The 11,973-nt window shown below is 43.2% G+C and overlaps 1 protein-coding gene across 1 annotated transcript in view; it reads right to left on the bottom strand.

The window, feature by feature from the left end:
* The window catches only part of T265_08803 (hypothetical protein), a gene marked incomplete at both ends in the record, with an annotated part of 63,137 nt that extends 51,395 nt beyond the window's left edge, over positions 1-11,742 (bottom strand). Inside the window, one exon of the mRNA XM_009174710.1 lies at positions 11,321-11,742. The remainder of the gene's footprint in view (positions 1-11,320) is intronic.
* Positions 11,743-11,973: the final 231 nt, after the last annotated feature.

An 11,973-nucleotide genomic window follows, 5' to 3' on the forward strand; every position in this document is an offset into this window, starting at 1 on the left:
GTGAGTCTCTCACAAAACCAAATTTGCTTGCAAATAAGTGTATTTCGCAAACTTAGAGATGCTTACGTGCGAGTGATACTGTTCTAAGAACTGGTGCTTCAATTCTCCAAGTAAAATCGAATTACGATAAATTATGGTGCTTGAACACCTGTCTATGTACTACAAAAGACGCCTGGATATGCTGTGTTAAACCATGAACCAAATAATAAAATTTCTACGCACACAAGATGGGCGTTGGGCAGCGTGGTTACAGGTGGACATTTGACTGTACAGAACCGAGCTATCAGTTTTTGACCTTGAAACTGGCATGTGGGCACCGATTGGCTCTTACGGTGTGCGCCTAAGTTTGGCGCCAGTTTTGCATTAGTGAATGTATATAGATTATCTTGTCCGTTTACTGAAAGTCACATCTGGGCTTCTCGATGTGCACCTGTTGTGACGTTCATTTTCTGTACGCGGTTCAACTAAAAAACCTAGAGTTTTACAGTGATTACGAGTTAATAGACTTCGATTTTTTTCTGTCCACAATTGCAAAACAAAGTCTCTGTGCTTAGATGGTGTTGGATATTGCTAGAACCACCGACAGATATGACCGATAGCTGCACCAAAGCTTCTTCGAAGTGTGTGTAGCCCACAGATTCAACTAATAGATGTGGATAATTGCCACTGCTGACAGTGTTGCCATCCAACTGTCGGCTGAAACTATGTCACATATCGAAAATTCTATGACGTGTCCATATGGTAAAATTGTGCACTTGAACCAATAGTCCTAAATAGGTTGCCGGCAGTCTACCCTTTTGGATCACAATGGGGTCACACACCTCAATGACGGACACCCTGGTCTGCCAACCATCGTGTACTGCATGCCAAAAATAACCTTGATTCTACCAATTAATTAATGGTGACGATGGAATTAAAACTTGTTTACTTTGAAACCAAAAAGCCATGGTGAACCGATTTTCACGACTTTTCTCCACTCCAATTACTATGAACATTGGCCATTCAAAGAATTATTTTGCCATGCAAATACTAAAACCTTGATTTGAGTCACGTTTGAACCACATCCATAGGGAATAACCCGGTTGTATCATTTTCCTGTTGAAGAGCCGGTAACTCAGCTAGGCGCACATGGGAGAGAGGTGCGTGACCACGTCTGCATTCACACAAGTGTCACTGCCTCTGGGCACTTGACCAGTTTCGTTGGTTGTTTATCAATGAGCCAAGTTATATCAATGAGTGATGTCACCGGTTGTCGAAATTAGAGGCAGACCACTTTTCTGAGATAACCCAGAATAGACATCAGGTGGTGATTTGCTTGGTCACAAACCTAGTTAGTAGGGCCGACTCTCTCAAAGGTGAACCGCTTATTGGCTGACAGCAAGAATAATCAGTTTAAAGCCGAAGTACTTACTGCCAGAAAAGTAAAACCAGTCGCCCTGCCGTAAAGTTATGCAGATAATCTGACTGTGTGCCTCTACTTTAGCCAACACTCTTCCCACCGATATTTGCGTACGTTCGTTGTTGTTGTGACTACTGATCTCTAGGGTATCCGGCCAGCAGTTAACCGACCTGAATTTTTAAAATCCACGTGCCATAGTCTGACTCATTCTGCCTACGGCAGCTACCTTGTAGACCTCTGACTAATGGCCAACGTTTGGATTACATTCAGCTGCACTTAGTATGTGCAGTTCGACCTGCATTATTATGCAGCCATGTTTTGGCCTTAACCAAACTCATGCGAGTGTTCTGCGTGAATCGAGCTTGGAAAGAAAATAGTTGTTTTGTTTCAATCAACAAGTGACCTATACGTAACAGCAGTGCTGCTCACTTTTCTGCTCTTGGGGTAATTATCTCTCCCTTAAAATTCTAATGCACTCGGTAAGGGTTGAAACGGCGTGGTAGGCAAGCAGAGGTCGAATTTCGTTAAATAGTTCAGGCAACATCGATTCAGAGTGGGTCGGGTTCATTCAAGCTGGGAATCATCAATAGTTCTAGTAAACACAAATCGGTTGAGCTCAAGATAGCTCACTGACTTACTAACCGGGAGGTTCGTGGTTCGAACCCAAGCCTGGCGTCTCAACTGCCTGAGAAACCTGGAAGTACCCCGACCTCGTGCCTCCTTCGGGTGGTATGACAAATGAGCATCAAAGGGGTGTTACAGCTGAATCGCAGATTCGTTATGAACCCGGCTACGATTTTCCAGATGAGCATGCTTGAAACTGTCAGTGTACGACGCTGGGCATCGTAATCAAAGCCCTAAAATACATTGTATAATTACTGAGGCTCTTGCGCGGACTTCTTTCGTATGGCTACGATCCTCACGAATACCCTGAGAAAAAGTGAGTCAGCTACCCGTTTCACAGATAAGTATCCCAGTTGTTTAGGCCGAATAATCTTCATCGGAATGGTAAAACTTAGGAAGTAAGTCCTAAAAGTTGGGCAAAATAACTTTCAGTTCAGTATGAGATCAATGGATCTGAGACACCTGCTCAATATATTCTACCCAGCTATCCAAATGTTCTTACTTTATGGATGTCAGGAGCCAGCGTGGTTATACTGAGGAAGAGCATTCAAGCAAATGTTTCATAGACCAAATGGATCAAAGTACGACGGCTCTAGAAATTTTCTCCCATTCTAAATATTTGGCCTTGTGAAGTTCATACAATTCTGGCCCTGAACACGAGTTCCACACAGTTTCTAGGAGCGTTTCGAGTTGGGTTATGAATGCTATGGATGCTTATACCATACAGTTAATTTGTTCACCTACGGAAGAAGAAAGCACCGGTACTCTTGCTCGATTCACTAGTGCATGACAGTGCATATGGCAAGTCGAGATGTGTGCATTCTAAGTAGACCTAAAAAGCTCCAACAAAGGAGTTTGCAGATAAATGATTGGCTAAAGTACATAAAACAAATCTTGAGAGACCTCAAGCAGTGGTCGATCCTCATCGTTCTAGACTGATAGAAATGTAGTCCGTTTGAGTTCGGAACTGAGTCTCTGGCAGGCCCTACATGCCACAGCAGTTTTCAGTATGCCTGAATTAGTTGCTACAACAAAACAACTGAATATGTAAGTAGTAGGCATGTGCCAGTATTCGGATTTCCTCTGCCTAAATCAAGACTACCACTCGAGTAGGTCGCAGTTGCTCCAGTCCCACCTACATACACAGGGTACGATGAGTGAAATTGACTAAGGTGGTCCAGTTTATAAGTTTGAATAGTTATTTCAAGGTGTCCGACGCTATTATTGCAGACGGTCGCTCATTAACTAGACCAAAGATGGTGAAGGACAATCAGACCCGTCAGCCTCTGTGCTGAAACCAGTCAAGAGTTTAATAACATTGGGGAAGAAAGAATATGTGGGATTGTAAGAAATGGAATTTCATCGGTAGCAGGCTTTCGCATACTCTGTCTGCTGTATGCCTCAAGTGACTTGACCCAAATGATAATACGATGCGACGGACACTGTGGCTTGAATTTCCTCCATTAGGCTCATGATTTTCTTTGACCGTTGATTATTGTCGAAGACAGAAAGACCATTCGAGATCTATTCCAAGACCCTGCTTGAAGCTTGCAGTGGATGTGTAGTTTTGTGCTGCCTCAAGGAGTTACGTTTCGCAAAAAAAACAAGTCGCCATATTCCTGCCAATGCTCAGCCTGGGGGAACAGAAGATTGTGCTCGTTAAGCTTTTCTTCGTTTCCCAAATAGGTATGAATGTCAAGGTGAACCCAGAATAGACTGTCTGCTGATGGCGAAAAGTTTTGTTGCTAGAGTTGTGTGAATAGCCATTTGTCTGTTTTCCGAGTTGAACAACTCGGTTCCATGCGAGCGGTGGTGGCGCTCATCAGCCAATTTTTTCTCAACCAAGGTTGTTGTCTAATTTATCATCGCTCTCTCCAAAAAGCAGTTTCACTTCCCAAGCCATATTACTAGAGGAACGCAACCGAATGCATGGTAAGCAAGGTTGAGTACTCGGCATCATGATAACCGCATTCTTCGGCTCTCTAAGCAAGAGCGTAAAATGAGACCGGTTGAAAAGACGTCCAGATCAGCGTAGCTTTTTTTATCTTACTTGACAAGCCATCAATATGCCCAGTATCCATTCTCGTCTCGAGTGACTTTCCTCGGTCGTCCGCATCCACATGGTCCTCGTGACCAATCGTTGACTTGTACTTTTAAGGATAACCTCAGAGGTTATCTCAGACAGGTGAAGTTCTTCATATCTACTGTCATTCTCAGATGTTTGCAGAAGTTCACTTCAGTTTTCTCTCGCGGTCACATTGTGCATGCGAGAAAGCCACTGTTAATCTATTACAGGGGGACTTTCAACGGTAACTGCACACATCGATCAAAATGGAAGAATCGTGACCCATCAACTCATCTCAGCAGTGCGGTGAGTGGATGTCTCTATACTCTATACTGGACGAGCTCATAAGGGGGTGTTCCCGTTGTAGCAGATTAGCAGAGACCCAATCTTAACCATACACAATACGGTCGAAAAGCAAACTGGTAGCCTACTGGAAGCAGTCTTAACACGAAAAAATCACTTTCTGTGTCCGGCAAATTTCCCGGGTTAGACCGAAATCATCCTTTCGACCCACGGAAGTGCACCAAAGGCACTTTTTCTTCAAGCTTGCTGTGGCACAATCCTTCAATCCATGGAAATTTAAAAAAAACATAGGTCTAGAAATTCTTTGCGAGTAAGGAGTGGCTGGTTTCGGAAATGAACTTCCGAAACAGATGGCTAAACCACTCGACACCTGTGCAATTTTACAGAAACATAGGCGGTTTACGCGGAAACGAATTGGCGGGGACTGCTTAGCAAAACAAACTTAAGACACTCCATTATAACTTGATCGACAATCGATTTCTGTCTATCAATCCAGATCAAAGTTCACCAGGTGAACGGTATCATAGACCCAGAGTGAACTATGAGTTCACTGGCTGATGGCTTGCCAGTGGTATGCACTTCTTCTAAACTTCAGTGTGGAGTTTGTTGGTTCTAAGTAGAAAATAGTAGCCATTATCAGCTCTTCCAAGATAACGCCACAGGTCAACCCAATTTGTTCGCCTAAGCAATATCTTTGATGGAGCCATTCGCTCATTGCATTGTATGATGAAACGGTCAGGCAGTCCATTAATTCTAGAATTCCGTTGAACGTGTTATTGTAGACAAGGTTGACGACACTTTGGTTAAATGGCACATCAGCTCCCACGAGATCATAAAAAATGCTGTTGGTCAGCCCACCGAGCATGACAGCTTGATTATGGACGTTCCGTCGCCAGTCGTGGAGACATCACGGATGCACGCATTGATGATTAACAAAGCGTCTGCGAACAATTCCTAGGCTCGGTGAACAGTCAACAGTCACCTGACCAACAACCAATGACGGCAGATGAGCTACCAACATTTCGATATATTGCCATCATGCTAATTCGTTTGGAGCAGATTCGCTTGTTCTGTTCACTAAGCGGTTTCTTTCACTAGGATGGACGGAAACAAGAAAGTGCAGTTGCACTGCCTGTGTGAACAGACCGATCCAGATGAAATATGACATAAGGAAATAGAAGATCATAGAAGCAGAAGTTCGATACCCCATCTACAATAAAGGGATATTTCTGTGGGAAATTGATCTGTATACCAATAGAGAATGGTCTGTGTGCACTTGTGCAAATAGTGCAGGTTGCTCATGAATGAAATTAACCTCCCAATACCAGGTGCTTACGAAATAAATACATGCTGTTGATAGTGAAAAATCAAACAACTGGAACAAATCCCAAAGTTCTGAGAGTACTCGACCAGCTACTACGGCCAGGATAGCGTAAGACAGTTCGCGGAACTCTGGGTCGGATATGTTTTAAACACAGTGGGTCAAGCTCACCCTGCTATCACTTGTTGGTAAGCTTTCACTAGTTAGATATGATGTCTATACAGGTCGTTTAACAGCTTAGCTGAATAAGCCAGAAGATGTCCTTTGGCTTGTCGTACTTGGAGATCAGGCCGGAAAAACACTGATCTACGGAGACGAATGGTGATCAAAATGATTAGCAGAAGAAATAGATGTCGTTGTCTTTTAGGCCAGGACGCCATTGAGAAAAGCGACTAGCAATCAAAATAAGGACACCTAATATGATAAGGAGAAGGCTGCTGCGGAGCACGTTTAGTCGAAGACTGTAACAAAGTTGGACATCCATCTCAACCCAGCATAAGGGCTATTACAGTTGGATCCACATAAAGGCGTCTTTCTTCTTAAGGGCGCAAAGGCTGCTCTTTGTAAACCATATAAACGCAGACACGAAGAGAGGAACTAGCCAACCAACAGCGCACCGAAGATGTCTCCCCGTATGGTGACGAAACGTTTGCAAATCAATTGCCAAGCTCGGTGAGCAGATCAACAGTCACCTGATTAATTACCAACCAAGGTTTCCTATTCTGATCTTAGCTGACTACAGTGGCGAATGGATCGTGTTTTTTGTGGAATGAATAAAGTCTCACCAAAATGTCGTGGTTTCGTGATGTACTACTAATCTGATATACAGAAAAGAAGCATAAGCTTTCAGTGACCACAGGTAATATGGTTAGACGGAATAGGATAATTTGTGCAAAAAAATTGAAGGTAGGCTACGGATGCGTGAAGGACCTCGCTGATTGATTGCTTCCCATCAGTCATGGTTCTTACTTCTAGTAATGATTTGATTTTTCGGTATGATAAAGTGTTCTTAGAAAACAACTATCTTCACGGTTCTCATGCATCAATAATTGTTGCTCTGAAAGACTGGCCGATAATAATCACTAGAAGGCTGGTGAGAACGTCAGGGAAGTGTCATAATTAATCGGCCGATAAACTCAAAGAAATTAATTCGGGATTAATCGTAAAAATCATTAAAGAAAATCAGTAAAGTGGGGAAGTGGCATGTCACAATGATCCGAAGCAACAAGTTTGATGGCGGGAACTCTTATTTTCTACTTAGTTGGTCAGGTCTGTAATCGCGTTTCGCACCCTCCAGCACGCATTTCGATATTTCCTTCGTTCCGAACATTCATTCGCATAGTTCATACGTACTCGATAATTCTATGAGTTTCATGTATACTCTTCATTATGAAGATCCTAGATGGGGAAGTGGAAGGCGCATTTATAACGACGAGCCATGACAGCTTTATGTGGAACATGGTATCATACACTAATTTAGTTCCAGATATATTTACTGTCAAGACACGAACATACTGACCAGAAGTTCAGTGGTCCGAACCTAATCTCGGCTTCTTCCGTCTAGGCTTAGGCAATCTCGTAGAAGCTCAGCCCTCGCGCTTCCTCCAGGTGGCATGGCAATCACACACCGAAAGGTTGCTACAGCTGAACGATTACACCCCGCTCAATCTCACCTGGACACTACTTGCTTGATTTAAAGCACGCATGAAAATCGGCTATGAGTCTGACTAGTACTGAATAGCCAGGTAACTCACGCGTGCCGTATGCTAAGTGGTGAGGTTATTTCTGTGAACCTTGCACCAAAACATATGACGATTAAATCATGATTCATCTTCTTGTTGAGTCACAGTGGGTGCGGAACGCTCGTTGTTTTAGGACCGACCCTATATGCCTCATAATCTCACCAGAATGATCACCTTTCTTATTCAACTTTTGGCTTTATCTTGTTTCCACAAAGCCTCATCAGAATTCTATTCACCTCGAGGTGTCACAATTTATAACCAATAACAGAAACGCTCGTAAAATCATCTAGCTAATGAACACTGGAAACCAATGATTCAGGCATCTGCTTCGTCCTTTTGGCTCCAAAGTCTCTTTTTGACATTGCATTCTGTAGAACGAACTTCCCTCAACGGTCAAAGAAACAGCATCATTAGAAGACTTCTGCCGTACAAGGGCTTGAAAAGTCACTCATGCTATCTGCGTTCACATCAGAAAGCACTTATTCGTGTGTTGTTTTGGCTGACTTTCAGAACAGTGTTCCCTGATGAAGTACTTTGCGTGATGAATAACACCCGTATCAGAAAGTTTAGAAAAAGTAGAATTGAAGGTGGGGAGGTGAGCCTAACATTTTGCTGTCAAATACAACAGAAATACAACCAACAGTAATGCATACTTTATACTTAGGACAGTCGAACAGACTGGGTTAGCTTTGGAATTTTCAGTGATAATGTTTTGCCTTCATATTCACGTTGTTCAAAGTCGATGCGTTTCATCCGAAACCCACAGATTGTCTGCATTTTGCGATATTTTGTGAACGCACCTTTGGGGTTTCAATCACTCGTCAGCAAACAAAGCTATGAAATCTCGAGAAAGTTGGAAAACTTGTTGTCTCGAGCCATAGGACGTATTTGCAGGCCTTTCTGAAATGACTTCCTTCGGATGAATATCTCTTGGGAGATTAACAAAGTTTCCTTATGGTTCGGTAAGCACATTTTCCCTAGGATGAGCGAAAGTACATAGACGTTTAGCAAACTCGGTACACTACTGCTGCATACAGGAAAACACCTCACCGTCACTTGTGTTAGGCGGTCAGAATTTACACACACCTATGAAGCAACTGTTGTCCGTTGTGATTAGGTTAAATTAGCCACTGCCCCTAATGTTCGCTTTGCGATTCGCTCAGTGTGAACCATTACCGGGCACAAGTGTACTGTACTCGAGGTATTGCGGCTGAACCAGTTCGAAGACGAAAAACAGATTCGCGGGTCATGTGCTGGTAATCGAACTCGGTGAGGGACAAATTAACCTCAGTCCAGAAACTAGTATTGTCTAGGGAATGTCATGTACCGACCAAGACAGGACGTCAGAACTACTGTTCCCAGTCTGCCAAGTGCACTACTGAATAGTTTTCAGTGGACCAGTTCCCGGGGTATAAATAAATGCAAAAAAGAGTTACTCTGTCACTAGGGTGATTCATATTTGTTTCTCAAATGCTAAGGTGCCAGGCTTGGGTGGGAGACCAAACAAAGTGATGCAAACGTGGTTCGTCACAGACACCAAATGAAGTTGTCCGTAGCCAGATGTGTCAACCGCTTGACAAACACAGTGTAACATTAGTTCGAATGGCGCACTATCAGCTTAATGTGAGCACACAAACAGGGAGGTAAAACCCGAACAAGTTGCGGAAGACGTCAAATCCAAGGTGACATGGCATGAAAAGATTGAGGGAGTGAACAACGCTCTATCAGCTGATACTACAGTAGTAACTACTGGTGGACGTGCTATGCAAATTGGCGGATATCGAGACAACCATCCACTGCTTTCGAACCAAAAACTCAGCGACGAACAGCTTGTAGAAACATCCTCTTGCATATGCGATAATATTGTGCTTTTTTAGACGCCTAACTCTCCAAAACTGTTACAATGACGTGTTTTTTGATTGCTTGATGATTTCCAGTTCAGGATGGCAGGGGTTTTGATAATTTGTGACTTGTATTGAGAGCAATTTCCTCCCTCGTGTAAGTTGTGTCGAGTGGTGTCAGCGCCTTTTTGATTGTAAGTTTGTATTCAAGCTATATTACTCACTGTTTGTGGTGAAGGCTTCACTAAAGGATCGTATAAGGTAATATTTTGCTCCATCGCTTGACTCCAAACTTCAAAACATAGCGGTCCATTTAATTCACTTGGGCGAAAAGGGCTCTGGCATGGATATCCCTGGGATTGACGGATTCAGATGGGCTTATTATTGCAAACTTGAGTACATCCTGAGTACAGCTGCCGCTCAACATGCTGTGTTCTGCATTCCGGGTTACAAGACTATCAGTGACCGCATTATTGCTTACGTTCTCCAACCCGAAGTTTTGTTTTGAACTTCCAATTAGTAAGAAATAGTCAGGTTGATATAACAGGTTGATATAACAGGTTGATATAACATGTCCATTAGCTTGACCACTGGTAATGGGACTACTTTGTTCGTAACGCACTGGAACTAATATCAACCAGGCTTTCCAACTGACTAAACAAAGCTACCCGATTCTAGCCGAATCAAAAACAGTCCATCACAGTTCAATCTCGGTCACTAGAATCAAACATCATTCATATTAAGTAACTAAATAACAGTGTGAACTGGCGGAGTTACTTTGCCCGTACTCGCCTAAACGTGTGTATTTCACCACTGTGTTATTGAGCTTTCAGCTGGGATCTATTCAGTGGTTTCCAGCACATCCGGTCAATATACTCTTGCTTGGCTTAATGTTTGTTTCCCTTACGTACTGCTCAAATTGTGTGTGAAAGTCACTTAATGATAAAGTGTCGTGCGTTACCCTTCTTCCTTGAACGGGTACAACCTTCCTGGTCTTATGACATTTTTCCGATGAACGCGCCCATCTGGAATTTCGCAGTTACATTTCCCGGTATTTTCAGATATTTTACTCTGGTTTATTCCAACAACATTACCCACAACAAGCGTCTCCCTTAGTTATCTGGGATTTAGCCCACGATGTGCAACACTGTGTGGAGCAGAACAGATTCGTCGCTTGGTATACCAGCGACTGTTTACTACCTGAACCCAATCATCAAGTCTTGAAAACTTCCTTTTCTTGATAAATTTCCAAATTTCGACTGGTTTTAATACTTGTCTGTAAATATGCAGTGTGGTCGTCAGTGTGGGATAACTTTTTCCCACGTTGACAATGAAATTTAGCATCGAAGGTCAACCAACACTCAGTACCGTGCTCACACTAACATTCACGACAATCAAAGTTGTTATGCCAACAATAAGCCTGCATGGAACAGCTTCTCGGAGTTCTGCATGGCTAGTGAGTAACACTCTCCCAGAGTATGACAGTTTATCAAGGTGAGAAAGCTAGCAGGAGGGGCTTCTTGGCTCTATGGAAAGTGAGAAGTATTTTGGATGGAGTGCATGAAACTTGTAGTTGAGTAGCTGATGTTTAACACTGTTTCAAAAACCTCAACATCATTCTGAGTGACATCTTTCACTATTCTGTGTGGTTTTAACGCCAGATAAGCGAAAAAGTCAGCTAATTATCTTCCCGGGAAATATTCAGATTTGAAAACGAAATTCTGGTCATGTTCCGACGTGGCTGTTTGTATGCTACCACATGACGATGTCATTTGCATGCCCCAAAGGGCGGGTATATCCCTCTCCTTTCCCGTGAATGCGCTGATTTACAGTAAAGGGATAGGCCACAATTGATCCCTACAATATTTCACCAAATAGATAAACCACTCTTGTTTACAATACTCGAGAGCAACGACAAGATGGGAGGAGTTCCAAGTGTGAAATTTTCACGAAACGATTGGCCAGAATAACTATTTTAAAGTTGACGACATGGAAAAACCACACACAAATCAAATAAACACATACCTCCGTTGTTGGCTAGATTATGAGCTTCTTCGTTCTCCAACTGGTCCTCGTGGTCACTGACTGGTGTGCGCTCTAGCTTTCGTTCACTGACCGGAGACAAAGGTTCTACAGGGAAAAGTATGTGACCGAATATTCCGCGATCGTTTGTGCTGAACTCCAACAATTCTGGGTGCTCAAAGTCTAGTGGATCCTCTTTCGTGTTAGATAGATCTTCAGAAGAGATGCTCCCATTGATCAGTGGGTTTCTGTCAAATATACTTATCGAGGGATCCGATGTGACGATCTGAGTCAGCTGAAATGTAGGCAAAGTTTGACCACGTGTCACCGCTTATTAAAGGGTTTTGGACTGTACGTGTATTAAATCGCGCGCTGGCCAGTTAACTTCCTTTGTAACGTATATGGCACATGAATTTACATAAACAAGCCACATGCGGTTAGCCGAGACGTGATATTTTTCGAGAGCTCCAATAGTTTGGTGCACCATGGACCGTCCTACAACAAACATCAGTAGTTTCTCGGTCGGGCAGCGAGCAACACAAACACCACTACTAGTGCGGAGCAAACGTGATCGATTCTGCATCAGTGCACAAACCTAGCCACCGATTACGAGACAGTGGCACAGGAGCTTGTGCGCGTGTATGCGTGTGTGCATG

The sequence above is a fragment of the Opisthorchis viverrini genome, assembly GCF_000715545.1.
Source record: "Opisthorchis viverrini unplaced genomic scaffold opera_v5_237, whole genome shotgun sequence".
NCBI lineage: Eukaryota > Metazoa > Platyhelminthes > Trematoda > Opisthorchiida > Opisthorchiidae > Opisthorchis > Opisthorchis viverrini.